At 45.1% G+C, this 16,889-nt stretch overlaps 1 protein-coding gene across 11 annotated transcripts in view; it reads right to left on the bottom strand.

Annotated features, from left to right (window-relative positions):
• The window catches only part of LOC120908804 (cyclic nucleotide-gated cation channel alpha-3), a 108,243-nt gene that overhangs the window by 31,207 nt on the left and 60,147 nt on the right, over positions 1-16,889 (bottom strand). The window lies entirely within an intron of this gene.

Genomic DNA, 16,889 nt, shown 5'->3' with positions numbered 1-16,889 from the left:
TCATTTTCCGGCCTGCCATTCGACCTCAGCTGCCATGGGATAGCAATGTGTGTGTGTGTGTGGGCTTGTGTGGCACAGATTGTGCTGTGTGCCTAGTGGCTCCCGTCGCTGGCCAAACTCTCCTTTGTCGGCACCGTAGCCTATTTTTGGACGTCTTCCACCGTTTCAATCGTTCAAGCAGAAGCGACTCAAGTTGAGAAGCGACAAAGAAACCCGATTGCTTGTCCTTTTGTACGACGAGCCAAGCCGTTTAGCCAAGCACGGGCACAAGCAGCCCTCTCCCCGGTTCGGGCAAGCGGATAAAAATGGGCCTTTTTTTCTTTTGGTTGGAAACGAATCGTAACGACGGTTGTCAAGTTAACATGGGTTGAAAAAAAAAAAAACAGAAGAACGAATGAAATTACAACAAATAAAGGAATGAAATATTCGTCAGTTTATCGTCGTACCCAAAGAATGCAGCCTTCTCATCAGCCTTCAGGCTTCTTTTTGTTCGATTTTTAATGTATTCAATGTTGGCAATCTAAAAAAAAGGTATATTTTAACAAAAGATTTTAACGCGGGCAATATTGCAACAAAATAGATCATCATTTCATATTGCATTACTTGTGTTTGACTATGTAATGCAGGGTTTCCTCGCTTTCGAATGTAAACGTTGTTTTTTCACCGCGTGCAAGAAATTATTTCATATCATATAACATATAACAATAGCAGCAGCCCGTTGAAGTGTTGAAAGTCATGCTGAAAATCAATCAAGAAAATAAAAATTATTACATAGTTTTCCAAGTCAGTTTCGAATGTAAACGTTGTTATTCATCGCATGCAAGATGTTCACCCACATCAATCTGATGTTTCATTTCCATTATCATATATTTTTTCAGCATTACTTTCAACACGTCTCAAGCTGGATTGAGTTTGACAGTTCTTTCTGCTGTGTTAAAAATCATGTTTAAAAACTGAAATTTCATTTTGAAGCAAATACAACAATTTGAAAGCTGTTGAAAAAGCTGTATGATGGAAATGAAAGGCCAGATCGATGTGGAATAACGTTTTGCTCGCGGTGAATAACAATATTTGCGTTCGAAACTGACTAGGAAAACTCTGTAATATGTTTTGCTTATTAAACATTTCACAATATTTTGTAGTTTAAAAGTAGCTTATGGAAACTACATTTACTTTACATTTTTGGAAAAATTTTTGTGACTAGAATTTAACTGGATAAAGTTTTACAAAACTACTGTTCAGTTCAAAACCTCGACAAAATAAGAGTAAAAATTACGAATGAGCATGTGTTCACATATATGATCAGGGTGTAAAATATGAAGTATGGAGTACTTATATGGCGTGTTCCCAATTTTCAAATTCAATGGTAAAAAAAACTATTCAAAATCCCAAAAGACCCCATCTTACAAGGAAGCACTAGCAATTCTTATTATCAAACTAGAAATAGTAAAAATTTCTTCAACAAAAATGCGTTTGAAAAACCCACTAAAATGCAAGTGAATAAAAATAAACAATCCGCTTTCTGTAATGAAAACCAAACACACAAACTCGTTCGCTTACAACGAAACAGTAACGACCTAGTTTTACCATCTTTAGTCGCTCGTTTTCGGCCCACTCTTGCACACCCTCATCCCCACCCTCCACCACCCCGAGAAGAGAACACGAGAGGAGGCCGAAGCAACTGTGAAGGTGTTAACATTTTAATAATAATTCAACATCCCGGGTGTTGAGTCGGTGTCATTCGTAAAGTTTACTTTTGAAACATAAACAAATGCCTTCATGCTGGGTGCGTTCATGCTCTCGCAGCGTGGACTTGTCGAGCCCAAAACCATACGCGGGAGTCGGCCCTTCCACTTTTCTGCCAGTGGTAGCGCAGCCGCTCCCTGCCGCTCAGTGCTTCTAGCGTCCTGTCAAAGTTGCTTCTGTTCCAGGAAAAAAGGCACACCGAGCATAACTTCTCTCTTGCATTCCCTTCGTACTTGCTGCTGCCGTCAGTTTCTTACCAGCCTGCCACACGAACGAGCACTGCACTGGCGGATATGTTTTTCGCATGCACACACACACATACACTCTCCTCGCAGGCTTTGCTAGCTAGAAGCGCCACTGCCGGTGGTGTGTGATGGAAGCGAAGCTGAAAGAAATGCTTCTTCCCACGAGTGTCCCCGGGGCGGCAGAGTCTCAGCAAAACAGACCACCATTACCATCACTCTCCCCCCCCTCCCCTTCCACCACCACCATAATCCGTCAGTCACCAGCACCGCCGTACTTTAATTTTTCCTTCAGGCTTGGTTTATTTATTTCTTTCAGCCACTGCTTCCTTGTGCAACACTTCCTTCTGTTTGTTACTTTGCCGCCGCCGCATCCGCTTCCGCTTCGAGTTTGGCTGCCAAAGTTCCCCGCGTCCCGTTCCTTATTCGCCCGTCTCGCAGCACCCTCCTTTGCAATGTTTTCTACGTACGCTAACGACCACACGAGCAAGCAACCAGCGCCTGACCCGTAGGGTGAGGTTGAATGGGTGAAGTCCTCCCTTCTCGATATAAAAGGAGGAGAAGATGAAAAGTTGAAAGATTGTCAGAATCCACTTCTTGGGGCACTTTTCGTCACATCATCGTCATCATCATCATCATCTTTGGGGAGGTGGCTGGAAAGGATGGTACCTTGGAGTGCTGTGGAGCCGGGCAACGGAGGGCACTCGCACATTCGGTGTATGGTTTCTGGCTCCTAGCAGCCACTAAATAGCTGCTTTGGCGCACCGTTGCATGTGTAACCACTTGTAAATGACGCTCCTTGCACAGGCACATGCACCCACACTCACACACAAACACACAGACACACACACCTGCACACGTTCGATGCTTCGCGAACCAATCAAACCGTCTGGAAGGAAGGACTGTGCCTTTGCGGCTCGGGTGAAATTGGTGCACCAGTGGAACACCAGTGGAAACCGGTGGCATTCTGACACGTTTCCCGCCGTGAGTTGGCAGAGTGATTTCGGAGCCGAGCGTCTTTCTCACGTTCTGCCTCGTCACGGACGGAAACCAAACATCCGACCCTCCCATCTTCGCCCGGGGACGGCGATGGGATGGATCAGGAAGCGGAAGCTCGTTAGGTTGTTATTCTGTGTTCCGTTTTATGTGCCACAAAGAAAGGGGGTAAGCAGAATGGTGCCGGGTGGGGTTTGTGAAGAAGATGGCGTTTTGCTGGGGACGAAGGAAGGGACACCATTTGGTGTAGGAATGCATTTGGGGTGTGATAAACGAGGAAAGAAAGGAAGGTAGAATAATGCCCCGAGCACAGGACACGATATGCAACGAGAGTATGATAAGAGCGAGGTGGATGAAATTGTTACTTTGGGAAGTTTGTTTTACAACGTGCATAACCGTTGTTAGCTTTCAGCGATTTTTTTTTTCTGCTGAGGAAATGTTTCAACCCAGGAAAGTTGCATATTTCGCACGGATGAGTAAAATTATTCCTAATTAATTTTTAATTAAATGTAGCTTTTGTCGTTTTAATTGGATTTGATCGTATTGTTTTAAGAAATCCTGTACTTTATTTCAATTTTGTATTTAACAAATCATATGCATAAAAGAACTGTTTCTATTTTGAACATTATAAGCAGCAACAATCAAAGTCGCTTAATTATATTTCAAAAATTGAAAAGTATATATTTGCTACTCATTAAAATTACAAAATGTATGTATGACATCAACTACCATGCGCCTCCATTCGATGAAATGTTGATAATTTACTACAAACGATCCTCGAAAAATCATGTTTTGAATCAATAACCCAACAGAGATTATTTTAAATTCAAAATGTGGAACAATTTTTAACGTATACTGTTCATATTATCCAATATAATTTTAGGTCAAATACTTAACACTTTGACCGCCAGCATGACGTCACACTATTTGAGTGAGCACGTAGCGCATGGCAAGAGAGCGATGAGAGCGACAGTTTCTCGTGCTATTGTTATCACTCTTTTGTTTCATGGCGATAAGCGGCGTAGCACATGTTGTTCTCGTTCTCTCTTTCCTACCTCATTCGTTCTCGAGAGAATCACTGAGCGTCAGATGCAAAGCTGAACGGTGATCAAAACCGTCATGCGATTTTATATGACACGGCGCTTAAAGTGTTAAGTGTAATGCCAAAAATATAACCACCCGTTGAAATGGTACCAATGTTCTTAGTTGGAATGTTTTCCAAGAAAATTGGTGTTCTTACGAGTATAACAGTTGGTATTTCTGTGTCACTTTTAATCAATTGGGATTCATCGATTAGTTAAAAAAATGATTGATGTCTTTCCTGGATTCTAATAAGCAACTGACATTATGACGCTTATTGTTGAACAGCTGATCCATTTGGAATAATCTCTTTTGAAGAATCTATTCGTTGTTATCTAATTCAACAGCGCCATCTGGGGTATCTTTTGTAAACTAGTTTGTTTCGCTCGTTGTTTTACAAATATTACGGGTGATATTGTGCCAACGTGGTGATATTAGTCACTGAAAGCCAAGCCCACAAGTGGTACAGGCAGGCCTTGACCGACAACGGTTGACAACGGAACAACGGCCTAAGAAGAAGATTGTGCCAACGATTGGGAAAATCCTCAAAGCTTCCAAATCTTCCATATTATATCTTTGTTTTTTTCTTGATTTCATTTTTATTAAAAATGATAATCTTACGGTTTAACAATATAAAGTGTAGTAATAGTATACATTTTTTATTAATTGAACATATTTGTACAGTATACAGTGATTGCTATGTAATAATTTGTTGTGGGTTATATTGTTCTTTATCGTCATTGTTTGGATAAATTAGTTAACCTCGCTATTGTCTAATATCTTGTGTGAAACCACCATCATACATGAAAAAAAGGGAAAAAAACCCTCGAACAAACATTACGAAGTAAAGTACTGGGCGCATCCATCGCCAAAATCACAGTTCAAGGCGTTGATCTTGTTTGCACACTTGGAAAGAAAACAAACAAAAACACATCCTTTCAAAGACGTAGCATTTTTCTTACCATAACATTCAATCCGATAAGACGAAGAAAAAAATGCTAGAAACATATCTCAATTCAAGTGGCAATTGCAAACCTGATTTATGAGAGCCACGTTAGATACTTCTAACCCAATGCGACTAGTAGCCTCGTTCATAGAACAAATTTAAAACTCTACTCGTATGTCAATCTTAACCGATCGGGTCGGTTGCTCGAACGCAGCAAAACTGCTCGAAGCTACCGTCAGATAAGGTTGGGACGCTCGTACCGCTCTGAACAAGGTAAGAAGAGAGAAAAATGCTGTGCGAGTAAAATGTTTTAACGTCCCCCAAGCGTAACACAAAAATATAATAAATGCATAAAATGTCCAACAGAAAGCCCGCTCGGTTTGCTTTCGTTCCCCACACACGCAACACCGGTAACGGTTTAGGAAACGCAACAGAGCGGTCGGTATCATATAAGCCTTCTCTTTATTTTGTGTGCCATTTCTTGAAGAGTTCAAGCACTTGCTGTCCCACCCCGGGAGGCGTGCGGTGGGTTTCGGTCGGTCGAAATGTCACGATGCCGCATAGTGACAGCTTTCGAAGCGGCGGCGTACGGCAAACGTTTGCTTGTTTTTCAGTTTTATTTTTATTTCCTTCTCCGGACCATGATTCAGCTTGTCGAACTGAAGGATAGGGAAGGGGAAGGAGAGAGGGTAACGAATAGCAGAGCTGCATACCCCCTTCCATTTTTTTCGTTTGCTGAAGTGTTTGCAAAAGGGGCACGAACTTCGCATTGTATCGTTGTCGAACGGACCGGGGGGTGTAGCAGGCGCCACCCTTTGCCTCCTTTTTGCGCCGAGCTGGTAAGGCTGACTGACAGCACGCGTGACGGTACCGCAACACCATCATTAGTCACTAGTGGTGGTTGTAATAAGCGAGCAGGGGAGGTGGCTTGGGGACGAATCTTAAAGATAGATCGGCCGTATTGCAAAGTCATGTTGTGTCAGTCATTTTCAACCATCCATCTTAAGCTCCAAATCGTTTCGCCTTCCTGCCCGTTCCCTCCAAAGGTCTTTGGCACGTGTGTGTGTGTGTGTGTGTGTGTGTGTATGCGTTTGTTTCCAAATCGACTTTCTCTGCCATCTGTTTTGCACAAACCGAGCTGCGGCTTCCTCGCGGTAGAATATGTGCCTTGCCCGAGACTCTTCATAGTGAACGTGAATCGTTTGAAGATGGCCCGAAAAACAAAAATGAAATAGGGAAAAAACGGCTGCCAGGACGGTGATAGCAGTTCACTTGTGGCATGATGGGGCTTCTAGTGAGCAGATGATGAACTGCAACACCTTGTGCATTGTTCTAATAAGAGTTTCGGTCGCGATGGTAAACATAAATAGCGCATAAGAAAAAGCGGATAACAAGCAAGTCGAGCATGTACACAATCATTTCCTCGAACAGTTTTGCTGATGATTGGCTGGATCAGCAAAACAATTGCGGGCAAGTACATCATCACAGCCATAAGTCAAACACTGATCAACGAACGCGATATTTCTGCCGTCACTTGTTGTTGTCTTTGCTACTAATCTTTCACTTCAAGGCCTTCCCTGGTAAAGGACTTGTTTTTCAACCAATCCTGCAATGATCTGCAATTTTTCGCGCGTACCAAAATGCTCGAAAAATGTGTAGCCCGAAAAACTTTCCCGTTCGGTGTGCCTTGCGCTGGACAAACACACCCGTTCCAGCAAAACATCGGCCAGGAAGCGATACTTGTACACTCTTTTCTGCCGCCTAAGCCAGCCGCATTTAGTCTAACGTTCTAGTCACTGGGAACGAAATTCAAACACCGCTTCCGCGTTCAGCACTGTTCACTGCAGCCGCTCCACGAAAAAGGGGTGACGAGCAATGTTTAACACAGGCGTGGAGACGTGGACATGGCAAAACTTTTCCCATCTAATAGCTACAATCAAAGCAAGATCTGATGTGTAGCGTTGCGAGTGATGGGCAAACGCGGAGCGTGGAGTGCGTAGGCGGAAAGCAAAGAAACTGGGCGTCTCCATCGCTAACAGGCATTTATGATAAATGATTAGGGACGGCGTAACACAGTCGGACGGGGGGTGGAAATATGAATAGCCCTAGCGAGTTGCTTTGAAGTGACATTTGTTTCTTTGTTTTGCACTTTTGGTTTTGCTGATTCAGCTCAAGAGTGTTTTTTTTGTCTTCTGGATGGCCATTTTTAACAATTTTTCAGTTTCCAGCTTCGTACACCCTTTTTTACAAAAAGCCCCATCACAGGAGAGTAGTCGTATGATGTGTGAGTGCGTATCATTTAGGGTTTGGCATTTTTCCATCCAAGAAACGGCCGAAACAATGGCAACGACCGTCACCATCACACGTCGCCAAAGCAAAAGTGTCCTGCTCTGCTTCTTCGCTTCCTACCGGGGTTGGGAGAATGTTCTCGAGTGGTAAATGTCTTCCATGATGAAACATATCACCTCTTCTTGAAGCCCTCTTGCTAGCGCTCCTTCAAAGAAAGGCATGATACAGGAAATGAAATATTTGGCAGAGTGTATGTGCATTTGTGTGTGCTTGTGTGTATTTGCGCTTGTCAATACCACAGAATTCCTTAACTCCCGCCTCAACCAACCCGCTGTCGGTTCATGCAACCTCAAGACGAAGCGGCTGCGGTTGTGTTCGGCCGTGTCGCTCTACACCAGACGATTATCGCTCCCTTCCTATCATTGTCCTCCCACCAAAATGGAACAAAAAATGTCGTAAAAAGTACGGTAAAGCTTCCGTTTCTTTTTCCCCCTCAAAAAAAAACCCGAGAAACACAAGCGGCGGACGCATACGTCTGCAGGGCGTGTATCTCCGCTGGGTAGGAAAAGGGGAGCGATTGGAGTGTATGTACGTACATATATTATGTTGTCAATTTAACAGCTCCAGCACGATCACATCATTATTGTGCCACGTTTCTATCGTTATGTGTGGCGTCCTCCATCTAAATATACACACACACACACAAACACACTCACACAAGATGCGGTAGTGGTTGCGGGTTTTCGGGATGTGGATTTCGGGTTTTAGAGCAGCGCACATTTTGAGGCTGGGGGCTGAGATTTTTCCACATTTGCGCTTTCCATCACCGAGGCGCTTGGCAAGCAGCACGAGCAGCGACCGACTGTGGAGCTGCGGCTCAGTGGCTCTGCAGCAAGAATCATCACGTATTCGTCAAATTATGCTTTGCGGCAATGTTTAAAGCGGCCGGAGGCCGTACCGCCGCGGGGAGAGCCTCCGAGCATGTTACTAAAGCTCTGCCCTCTTAGATTCTCGTCTTCTCTTATCCGATCGGATAAAAAGATGGCTTTTTGATTTTTTTTTGTGCCTCTCTCTCTCTCTCTCTCTCTCTCTCTCTCTCTCTCTCTCTCTCGGTGCGTTGTTGTTACCTTTTCCTCTTCTCGGCTGCTGTGCACTATTACATTACAGACCCGGCACCTTCTTGTTCATGTGCGGGATTTTTTGGGATTTTGTTGCGGTAAACACCATTACGCAATGGAAACCAGTGGAGGAAAACGTAACGAAAATACTCCACAGTGGAAGTTATTGATTGCTGACGCCAAAGCCACGATGAGCCTCGGTCGCTCTCTTCCGGCACGTGTACGTGTGGGTATGTGTGCTATGGTGGAGTAATTTATTTAAATGTACAATCTATCCGAAACGTTCCTCATCGTTCGCAAGCAGCACTGGAAAGAAAGCTAGATCCGGCGCGGTACACGTATGCTCAATTTCATTTATTTAGATCATTTGTTCATAATTAGTTTTCGACGTCTGCATTTTCGAATGTGCATTAACGTACAATTCGTTTAACGTTTGCTAATTTAACTCAGCAAGCAAAAAGAATGATGATTAATGCTAACGAACATGTTATTTTGTTACCTTATTTTAAAATTCCAGCTAGTATTAATGGAAAAAGAGCCCAAAAATTATCCACAGCCAAATGAGGTCTCACACATCCCACATGAAATTATCTCGGTACGTGGAACGAGGCAAGCTTTCAGGTCAAAAGGGACCAATTAAATTTACCAAAAAAAAAAAAACCCCGGCCTATACACCCTTTCACCTACCTACCTACGCTCGCATACACTTGCTTGAGAAGTTTGCCGAAACGCTAGACCGTAGGTGCCCACAAAAACACTCCACACGCTAAGGGGGAAAGTGGATATGGTAACATCTGTTTGTTACCTCGCCCGAATTACTGGTCCTCACTCGCTTCACAGAGAAACACACACACACACACACACACACACACACACACACACACATGTGCAAATGGAGGACGGACTCGGGGGGAGACTGAGCAGAGCTTTCAATGTATTATCGGCGCGTCATATTACCAACCGGCATGCAAGCGCCACTGGAAGCCACACACAGCTTCTCCCAGGCCCAAGAACAAGACCTGTGTGTGTGTTGCTATGTGCACGGGGAAACGTTTGAATAATTCATACCGATCATGCCCCTGGGCTAGCCCCCCCCCTCCCCCCCACCGCCCAGCGCTGCCGCCAACCGGTAATGCGCTTCATGTTCTGATGTGATTTGCAGGGATTGTTGCTGCGGCTTGTCCGGGGGCGTCATGTTATACGCTCTTTCTCTTTCCCTCCCCTTCTTTCGCTTCATTTTATTCCGGCTTTGTCACGTGAACGACACGTGAAGGCGACCGTACCGGGGAGAAGTTGTGGTTTTGCCGTGTTGTTTGCGAGCAGCATCGTTCTTCTGTTTTTTTTTTGTTTTGCCCATTGGTGCTTTACCCCGCTTTGATCGTACCCGCCATCGGGCTAGGTGTGTCTCTAGGTCAACGAGATTGTTTGCGATGCTGTGCGATGGTGCTTCAGGTGCAGTTAAAAGCACCAATCAAAAGATGATACCGGGCGATGGTACAGTGGCAGCAGCAGCGAAAACAAAGCACCAAACATCCAACACTAGGTGCTCCTTTCATAATAAGCAAGTTTTTAAATATTTTTACGCCGTCAGGTGTGTGTGTGTGTGTGTGTGTGTGTTTGCGAGCATGTATGTAAAGAGTAACATAAAAAACACCCTCCAAATTCGCTTTTGAATAATGTATCATAATCTTTACTTCATATTTCGCGTAACGAACCAATTTCATCGTTCTCGCCCTCGACAAAGAAAACCTCTATGTAGGTGTGTGTGCATGCGTGTGTGTGTGTGTGTGTGTTTTGTATTGGATATATGTTTTCCCAGCAGACAATCGTTCCAACCGCGGGGCAATGAAGTGGCACATACACAGACAGTTAAGAAAAGTTACTTGTTCTCCTCCTACACTTGCTGCGACACAAACGTGGCCCCGTCACTCACCAACCGCGCGCCCCTAGCAAAAGTCAACTTTTCGAATCCAATTCACAGGAACCGCTCACGTCCCGCCGACTGCACTGTTCACTGTTACCATCGCCCTACCCTCCCCCTACATTAGCATTTTCGCAGCTTGGTTGACATTTTGCAACAATCGGGACAAATTATGTCCCATCAATGTACAACACGCGGCCACCGTCGGCCCCTTGCAGCACTGGGCGGACGTTTCGACGCCGGTGGAGCAGCAAGTTTGCTACAACAAATCATCCTATTGACACATTCTGCCGGTGCCGGTGAATAAATCATTCAAAACGCGTTTTCGATTCCACTATGTTTGGGCTGGCTGCAAATGGTGATTGGGAAAGCTGCTCCGGGAAGCCGGGAAAGAAAAGCCACCTACGGCACGCGCCAAGAATAAGTGTAAAGTAACGGCAAAGAAATAAAACTTGCTACGCCTTCACACATCGGTCGCGATTGTCAGCGCCCACGGACAGGCAGACCGGTGTTGCTGGCAGTGTGTGATTGTGTGAGATTGAATTGATGTACTGTGCTTATGTGTTCAAATTGTTTGACACACAAACACACACACACATTCTCAAATAATGCGGAACAACAAACCATCAAAGCGAAAACAAACACAGCGTCTTAGTCATTCGCAACATCAGCTTGCAATGTTGAGCTGTTAAACATTTGTTTTGGGGTTTTTTTTCTGCTACTTCAAATCGTTTTTTTTTTGTGAAAGATAGCATGGGCAAGCACTTATCACTAACATGAAGCAATCGTGCGGCTCTTCTTTCTGTGTATGTGTGTGTGTGTGTGTGTGAGTACGCGCCGGGAGGCCAAAGAAAGGTACCGTGTGATTTGTTTACCGCAATCAATATCCAAATATCCTATCACAACACAATTTCTACCGCACGGTAATTCAATCACACGCAAATGTCATCAAAATCAAAAATTGCATTGTTAGTCAAGGTAGCGACCGGAGCTGGGGCTAAGGTGATAGCAGAAAAGGTACCACACACACACACACACACATTTGTCAGCAGCGGCAATCCGTACCCGCCGAGTGCCCTGGTGGAGCTAGGGGTGTCTCGGAAAAGGAGAGCAAGCAAAACAGCTCCAGCCTCGTGTCAAGTTGCCGAATAGCGGATGCGTTGCCTATTATATCTACACCCTCTCCCTTGTTGCGGTATCCCGAGATGCTCATCTCTCGACCTTACGGTTGCCTGCTTCACATGCATGAGCATCGAAAAAGTGGAACATATTTATTCTAGGACGTACGAGCACCCTTCACAAACAACCGCAATTTCGTGGGAGCGTTTCGGGAGCAAAAGGGAAATGGATCAGCAGCAGCATTGAACTAGGGATGACGCCTTGGATTTTATGCTATCAGTTCTGCCTTCTCTCTCACACACACACACACACACACACACACATAGAATCCACATTCACCAGGATATCGATATCCGATTGAGCAACTACCAGCGCCATGTGACAAACAGCAACGGAGCAGGCGAAGAAACAAGCCTTCCTTTCTACATGCGTGCGCGCTGTACCACCGAAAGGCTGTGTGTGGCTGCAATCTTTCGCCGATAAGCACTTCAGCTCACGTCTCTTTTCAAACCCGTTCAGCACACATCCCCGGTTCAGCCCTCCGCACGAACTGGGGCAAACCCCAAATCAACACTCATCGTGCCAATCACGGGGAGTTTGCAGCTGATGGTGATGATGACGCGCAACTGACTGAGGGGAATCGAACCGATGGCGAACGCACCCTCCCTCCCGGCTCGTTTCCATCGAAGGGAGAAAAGGTGAAGGCACACAACAAGCTTCCTCACCTTCTTCTTGCGATGTAGGTGAGAAAAATGAAGGAGAGGAATACGTAACCCGGGGGAACGCAATGGCGGCGTTTCAAACGGCAAATGAAAAACGCCCACGGTTTATGGGTAGGATGGGGGTGGAGGATCAACATCTCGTTCGGATGGCATCCAGGGATGGTAACGACGGGGTGGTATAGCAGCACGGCAGGAAATTCATTTTTGTCGCCCTCCTGCCGGGCAGCTTTTCCAAGAAGTCGTCCTCTGCCTGTTGGAATTTTGACTCACCCCATTTTCTCTGGAATAAGGGAGCTGCCCGGGTGTTACGGGCGGTGGAAAAGGTGTTGCTGCAAATGGGGTAACTGCCCAGAAGGGAAAGCAGCATCGTTTGTATCGACGTGAAAAGTCCACAGCGATAGGAAAGGAAAGCGAGAGAATGAGACGAATGCGAACCAAAAAAAAAAAGAGAACGAAGAAAGCCGACACGCTGGGACAGAAATCAAGCAAATACACAAATCTAATATGTAAATCCATAAAATATTAAGATGGTACAACAATTTTATTTGTGCTTCCCAACCACCCATCACCGCCCACCCGGCACGGTACGGAATTGTAGGGAGAAACGCGTGTAAAAAAGGCACATAAAACAGCACACTCTTTCTCACACATACACACACACACACACTGACAATCTCCATCTATCTCTCTTTTTGTGTTGCTCTGCACATCCTCTCCTTAGAACCGGGGGAAACCGAAGAACCTTGACTGGAAGCTTCTCGGGCCGTGCTGAGTGATTCTCACAAGAACGGGGTTAAGGATTCTCGTGCGTACGGGGGGGGGGGAGGGGGGAAGCGCCATGATGGAGGAGAGATCTGGAAAACGACCACAAGGAACACCGTTCTCGGGGCTTAGAATGTCGACCATGTTATGGGCATGTCTTGGTAATTTGTTCGTTCGTTCGTTCGTTCGGTTGCCTCCGAGCGAGCCTGCAGCAAGGCGGCGTCATTTCACGTTTACGTGATGAAATTTAATAGACTCTTTGAGATGGAATGGATGCGAACGATTTCACCGATTTTCGAGCGACAAGAGAGAGGGCACCGGCAGAGCTGCAGGAAGGGTAGCATGGGTGCTTCTTGGGGCTATGGGTTTGGTGCAATGTTTTTTTAAAGAAAATTTTAAGAGGGACTGAAAGGATGCCAAGTTTTTTCCACTCTTTTTACCTGTTGTCAACTTTGTGGCTTTTAACACTGAGCACTGTTTGAAGCTTGGCTCAACACCTTTTCCGTAACGAGTTCTTGGAAAACAAACGTTACTGATGGCAGCTGCATCGATGAAACGAACCTGTTTACATCTGTATGATGTGGTTTCCATTTGCCTTTTGGTAGAAAATTGGTACACTATGTCGTTTGTTTGCGAGACGATGGCATAATATGAAGTAACCAGTAAATAGGGCACTCGTGTCAAAGCGACTGAAGAACGTCTGTCTCAACAGGATTCGATGACATGAGAAACTATACAGAAACATAGACCATTTTGCTTTCAGCTAGTAGCAACAATCTTATAAACAGTTTCATAGCACAAACATCGCATTAAATCTAAGCCGCAGTGCCGTACGTTTGCTTTTACATTTAAAGGACGTTCAGCTCGATGCCCGCCAGTTGATACAAATCTTATTGATGTTTGATGGCTCAAGGCAATGCTTATGATCTTGTGAGGCTCGAGGACGACGTAATAAGTAACTTCAAAGTACTTCCAGTGACTTCCGATCGATAGTGAAGGTGGGATGGTTCGATCACTGTCCCGACTTGGGAACCTTATCGGCCGTCTTCCTGCAACGGGAAAGGGCGCACTGGTGGCTTCATTTCACATCACTTATCGAGAGCAGAAGACAACCGTGCTTCAAAACAGTTTACTAAACTCTGCCGCACTGCTCGATGGCCATTTGTTACTTGTTCTTATTATCAATTATTTTCGAAGACTGTCACGCACAGATGACTTTTCAATTTTACATTGAAAACTTTATTTATACAAGCATTTGCATCACAAACTTGCTAAAACTCCTCTAACGATTGATAGACAGCTAGCAAACGAAATAGTTGTACCATTCCACATTGTTCATATTCCATAAAACAAACACGCTCGTCTTCATCCACACTAAATTCATTCGCATTCAACTCTATTTGTTTGGTCCAACAGCACACATTTTATTACGCTCAACAAAATCAGTTTTAGCTAGCAGTTGGCTCCTCTCAAACGGTGCAGCTGCACCACGTGCCATGGCGATGATAAACATCGTCCGAGCATCAACAGATTCTCATTTCCGCCTACCGGAACGGTTGGAATGGCGCGCACGAAAGCTGAGCACGAAAGGGCTTTTGCAAAGCGAAACGAGCAGTAAAATTTAAACCATACCACCGCACTAAACTCACACACTCTCTCCTACCCCAAGCCGAAATCTACGCCAAATAGGCAGAGTGCAGGTTGGCTGGAACTGCTCCGTCAGTCCAGCCAATCGAGGTGCATCGGAAGTTAATTTATTTTTCATCCAATGCTGTGCACCGGATTGAAGCTTGTTGCCGCCGCCGCAATCATCGTCGCTTCTCCTTCGCTTCGCACTGCACTCGTCAATGTTGAGGTCATTTTAATGAATTATTATTCAGCGGACGGCGAGAAACGGGGCAATGAGGGTCGCAAGTCGATCGGAAGATAATTTCCGTACCGGACGCGTCCGGGGCGTCGGAGGCAGGTACAGGCGCCACGATCGCTCGATGCCACCGCGAGGAGGATGGAATCTAATTTGATATAAAAATACACTCAACTTTACACGGAGCGCAGAATTTTTTTACGGATGAGAAAGAGTGAGAGAGAGAGTGCGTAGGAGTAGAAGAGTGGGTTTAATTCCCGTAATGAAATTGGCAATCGTTTATGTTTTAATTTAATTTAATGTTTTTATACGTGTTGCAGATTTTTCCCATGAAAAAATTCGTTTAAAAGCTCATTTCTAAGCAAACTTGATTGTTTTGTTTTGCAACGAAACTGTGTCGGTTTGGCAAGCGGTCTATACAGCAATAAAATATATTCAATGCTGCAGCCAAAAGTCTATCAGAAAGTTTATAACGTTTTTGGCATACGTTTGTGCTTTCATAAAACGGGTAAAACATTTTAAGCTGGCGAAATCCCATGGAATTGCTCTCAAAAAAAAACTTTGAGCAGATATGTATTTCGAATTGTAAAACACACACACACACTTGTCGGGAAATTGGTAGAGGTTTAAGAGGTATGTGCAGTGTTCTATGTGCCCTCTCTTCCATGGTAGCACAATAAAATTCCACCTCCCTGGACTGACCTACAACAGTAATGCAAACGCGTGGAAATTTCTTTACCACTCGATTCAAAACGCTGGTTTAACGAGCGGTCGGTCGGAGTCGGGCAACTAAAAGCTCATAAAAATGGGTTCCTAGCTTCGGCAAAAAGTTTACACAATTTTTCGAGAGTACTTAACACAAAAAAACCAGTTCGCATGTTCAGTTTTTGGGTATTTTATATCGATGTCTACCATCAGCCCTACCTTGGGGATGGACGAGGAGCCCCCATTCGAACCCCATATTTAACAGCCTCACCGGTAAATGGCGTTGTTCCCCAGTGACGCACGAAGCGTCACCATTTTGTTTTTGTTCTTCCCTTCCACAATTTATTGCAAAGCCCGGTGACCTAAGATTTTTAGCCCTGATCCTAATCTCGCCTCCCGGGAGAGCTACGAAACGAACGAAAACTGTGATAAAATATCCTCATCCCAACAAATCGTTTCTATGGCAAAGTAGACGGGGTGGGGCCGTGGAACAGTGGAGTGCCATTGATGATGGGTAGAAATAAATTTTTATTTCATTGTTTATTCAAATTTATCTCCCCCCCCCCCCCCCCCGTTCCAGCGCCGAGTCCAGTTCAGAGTGCAAACAGCAAAGCACAGCAAAACCGGACCGGAAAGCACCGAAATCGAATCGAAGCAAATATAGATGCCTGACAGTCCGCCTCCCGATGGTGTTTGGTCCTACTGTTCCCGTTTCATCCACCTCCGCCCTGTCCCCCCCCCCCCCCCATCCTCGAACTCTGTCCCGTAAAAGTCGGAAACGGAAAGCTGGCGGGACCATCCATTGACAGGGCACAGTAAAAGGAGTGTTTAATTTGAAGAACCATCATCCATCACGGAAATCGACTTTTCCTGTATTAGTTGCGACGAGCGTTTTGTGTATTTTGTGTCGTGTCGTGTTTTGACTCTTTCTCCCTCTCTCTCTCTCTCTCTCTGTTTGATGCAAACTGTGCCAAACAATGATCGTTAAACAAAGCGCTTTATAGATAGGAAGGGAGAAGGCGCAGGAGCAGGGAATGTTTGATGAGCACATTTATCGATGTCGCACCGCTATCGCGCACTGTTATTGGATGATAAATCTTGCAACAGCAGCAGCAGCAGCAGCAGCAGCAGCAACAACAGCCCAAACCGGCAAGCAAAAACAAAACAAGAGATTTATGCTGCAGTGCAAACAAATTTCGGTTGCGCTGAAACATCGATCTGAACTGATGGTTGCTCCGTATATGCTCGAACGCCAAGCGTCAAGTCAAGCGCGTTGGTGGAGTAAAATTCGAGCACCGACGGTAATGACCGCTGCGGCGCACCGGCGTACCAATTTGAGATGATTGTTTACAAATAGAAGCATCTAATGGATGTCCCAC

Source organism: Anopheles arabiensis, chromosome 2 (genome assembly GCF_016920715.1).
Source record: "Anopheles arabiensis isolate DONGOLA chromosome 2, AaraD3, whole genome shotgun sequence".
NCBI lineage: Eukaryota > Metazoa > Arthropoda > Insecta > Diptera > Culicidae > Anopheles > Anopheles arabiensis.
Note: the sequence above shows the minus strand (reverse complement) of the source record. Positions and strands in the feature narration are given on the sequence as shown.